Below are 4,262 nucleotides of genomic sequence, written 5' to 3' on the forward strand. Positions count from 1 at the left end.
ACCACAGATGGATACGCAGTATCTGCTCTCGATTGCTGATAAATCACTTCAGTCCCATCTTCTTCTTTAAGATAGAGGCCTCTGGTGTTCTGGATAGCAGCAGCAAGTTAGCCAACTTCCTCTGGTACCCAGGAAGTAAAAGAAATGACCTCTCCACAGACACAACAATAGGGATGTTTGGCTGAGTCTAAAAATCTCTACTCAGAATAATAAAGGACAGTCAAAACAGCGGTATCTACAGTGTGATTTCATTTATATAAAATCCTGGTAAGGCAAGATTAAGCCAGCATCAAAGAAATCATGCTGGTGGCCCTTAGAGACTAAAGGAATTACAGCCAGAAGCATAAATGAAGTTTCATAGACAGTGAAAAGTCTTCTTCCTTCCTTCCTCCCTTCCTTCCTTTCTTCCTTCCTTCTTTCTTCTTTGATACAAGTTCCCACTTGTAGACCAGGCTGGCCTCGAACTCACAAAGATCCTCCTGCTTCTGCCTCCCGGTGCTAGCACTAAAGGTGGGAGCCACCACCCTTGGCCTACAACGTTCTACCTTAACTACGGTGTTATGTGGACACATGCATTCCAGGTATTTTCTCTACACTCCACTTCAGGCTGATTTCTACCAAGCCAGTAAGAAGAAAATGAGTGAAGCAGTGGCCTCACGGGCCACTGTTCATACGAAATAAAATAAGATGTGCATGTGTCGGAGTTCTCCCCAGTGAGGCCTGTGTTAGCTTACAATGAACAGAACTGGACTGCGGTGTGGGGTGCTGGCCTGGCATGCACAGCACTGGGATTGCTCTCAGCACTGCGGAAAATGGAACACAGTGGATTCCCCACCAGAAGGAGGAGGTAAGAGTTTAAGGTAAAGAGTTCACCAACAAACTTAGGACACATGAGACCCCAAGAAAGAAGGAAAGATAGGCAGATGGATGGATGGACAGATGGACAGACAACTGTCAGGAGGATACTATCATAAATACCCGGAGACTAGTCAAGTTAGTAACAGGAAGGGTTATTTTGGCTCACAGTTTTGGAGGCATCAGAGGTCACCATTAGCTTTGTTATTCAGTGACACTGTGTGAGGAGCATGTGTTGATGGAGGATCTGCACCCACGGCTGGGATGTAAAGGAGACATAAGATCAGCCCAGGAACCAGAAGTCCTGCTAGATAAGCATGACCCTATAAAGATTCCACAGCCTTCCAGTACAGCTGCTCTGGGATCCTCAGCCCCTCACTGGGGGATCCTAGGCAGGGGCTCTACCACTGAGCCACGCCCCCAGCCCTTCACTGGGGGTACTAGGTATGTGTTCTGCCACTATACTCCAACCCCTTTTTTATTTTATTCTGAGACAGAGTCTGACTGGTCAGGCTGAACTCCTAGTTCACCAGCCCAACCAGCTGAACTTATCTTGCTATGGTCTGGGACTCCTCCCATAGTGGACACTGTATTCCAAGAGGCTCTGAGCTCTGTTCTCATCACCACAAGAACAAAAACATAAGAATCACTGTGCAGGAGCTGAGGGCTGCCTGGACTCAGCAGTCCCTGCTCTTATCCTGCTGGTGTTGTCTCAGCGACACCCTTATTCCTGACTGTGCTCTCATGTTTTGGCTAGCCCACAGGCCTCCAACTTCCTTCCCACTCCATGGCCTTTGCACACGATCTTCTTGCAAGGCTTTACTGATGCTCTGGAGGCTGCCTTCAGCCTGTCACTTCCTCAGCTGTAGACACCTTTCTGAATCTTTCCCACACACTTGGTGCCTCCAGACCCAGGCCCAGTCTCACACTGCTGAGCCCTCCGAGCCCAGGCAGGTTGTACCCATGCTGCTCTTCTGTGCTGTCAAACCTCGTCCTGACTTCTTGCCCTCACTGTGATCTATGACTATGTCTGTGGCTCTCTAGGCCACCATCTGGCTCACTCTGCTAGAATGTCGTCTTGCATGGGCAGGGCCTCCAGAAACTCAAAATGGGCTGCGGCTGTGCCTGCTGGGCAGGAAGTACATGACGGTCAGATGCTGCCCTGCTGAGGAACCACGTCCAGACATCCTGAGTGCATATCTGTACTCTGCTGCAAAATCACTATGTGCCCCATGAATCCAGATCCTGTGCCTGCTGGAGAGTGACGCTTAGGGGTGGGATGGGGGCATAGGTCAGAGGTGCAGGAGAGGGAAGTCACGGCCAGGTTGGTAGGGAAGAAAAGCAGATAGGGTTGAATGTTGTTTGATGGGATGAAATGGTGTAACCCAGCTCTGCTCTTCCACCAGCCTTGTACAGGAGAATTCTAGGCAAGGGCTCTACCACTGAGCCGCACCCCCAGCCCCTCACTGGGGGATTCTAGGCATGGGCTCTACCACTGAGCCACACCCCCAGCCCCTCACTGGGGGATTCTAGGCAGGGGCTTTACCACTGAGCCACGCCCCCAGCCCCTCACTGGGGGATTCTAGGCAGGGGCTCTACCACTGAGCCATGCCCCCAGCCCCTCACTGGAGGATTCTAGGCATGGGCTCTACCACTGAGCCACACCTCCAGCCCCTCACTGGGGGATTCTAGACAGGGGCTCTACCACTGAGCCATGCCCCCAGCCCCTCACTGGGGGATTCTAGGCAGTAGCTTTACCACTGAGCTACACTCCCAGTCCCTCACTGGGGGATTCTAGGCAGGGGCTCTGCCACTGAGCTATGTCCCTCTTCTTACATTGTATATGTGTGTATGTTGCATGTGTGTGCTTGCACACGTGCATGTTCTTGTAGTCAAATGCAGACACAGGAGTACCACAGTGTATGAGGTCATAGGCAAACCCCAAGGGTTGATCTTTGCCTTCGCTTTTCTTGAGAAGTTGGAGACCCCAGACCAGCAGGTCCACAAGCTTTCAGAGATTCTCCTGTCTACGTCTCCTATCTTTCTATAAGAGCCCTGGGTTTACCGACACAAGCCACAACCCCTTGGCCTTACTTGGATTCTGGGCATTTGAACTTGGATCTTCATGCTTGCATGGAGAACATGTTTACCTATATCAAGCCAGATGGCCCCATGTCATTTATTATTTTTTAGTGGAGGACTTGGTTCATGGTCTTAGAGCTTTCAGCCCACTGTCCCTAGTGTCATTGATCCTGGGTCTGTCATGAGGTAGCACGCCAGGAAGCAGCCAATTTATTTTTTCTGGGTAGGTAGTGTGCAATGGCACTCCGTTTTGAATTTGCATTTCTTGGCTAATGAGTCAGAGTCTTGTGCTTGACCTCTTGTCCTTTGGGCTCTTCCTTCTCCAACCTGACTGATCAAACCTTTGTCTATGTCTCTACACAAGCATGAAGATCCAAGTTCAAATGCCCAGAATTTAAGTAAGGCCAAGGGATTGTGGCTTGTGTCTGTAAATCCAGGGCTCCTACAGAAAGATAGGAGACGTAGACAGGAGAATCTCTGAAAGCCCTCTTTTTCTTCCTAGGTTATCTGATTAGTGTGAATGTTTGCAAATATTTTACCCATTCTGACACTCAACTATTCCAAATTATTTAATTACTTAATTCATTTTGAGCCAAGGTCTCACTGTGTAGTCCAGGCTGGCCTGGAACTCTCTCTCCTCTTGCCTCAGACTCCTGTGTGCCACTGCTATGTCTGGTGTAAGTGAAACGTCTTGATTTTTTTTTTATCTTTTCAGCCATTTTTTCTCCATTTTATTTGTTCAGTTATGCTCTTTATATAGTTTTATTTCAAATGTCTTTTTTGGCTCTGCAGTCACTTTCTTCTATCAGCCCTTGCTCACACTGCTGTGACCAAAAACCTGAGGAGGGGGATTATGGGAATGAAATGATTAGTATTGTCAAACTGACAGGATCTAAAGTCACCAAGGAGACAGGCATCTGTTCCTCACAGTTTCTAGAAGGAGTTAACTGAGATGGGAAGACCCACCCTGAACATGCATGGTAGGAATCATTCCATGAGCTGGGATCCTCCACTGAACAAAAACCAAAGTGGTTGGGGCTGGAGGGCCGGCTCAGCAGTTAAACACACTAGTGTGGGACACGATAGTCAGTTTCCTAACACACTCAAGGGACCATGCTTGACCCTGAAAGTTGAATGGGTCTTCTGCAAAGGGAGTCAGTGCTCTTAGCCACCGAGCCGTGCTCCAGCATCAGACTGCTAAATTTCATTTTATGTTAACTTTTGTTTAGCTCGTGGTGCTGAGAATTACATCCAGGGTTTCATGAATGGTAGGCAAACACGAGTTACACAGTAGGTAAAAATTAAATATCCACACACATGTGCCT

The sequence above is a fragment of the Rattus norvegicus genome, chromosome 1 (genome assembly GCF_036323735.1).
Source record: "Rattus norvegicus strain BN/NHsdMcwi chromosome 1, GRCr8, whole genome shotgun sequence".
NCBI lineage: Eukaryota > Metazoa > Chordata > Mammalia > Rodentia > Muridae > Rattus > Rattus norvegicus.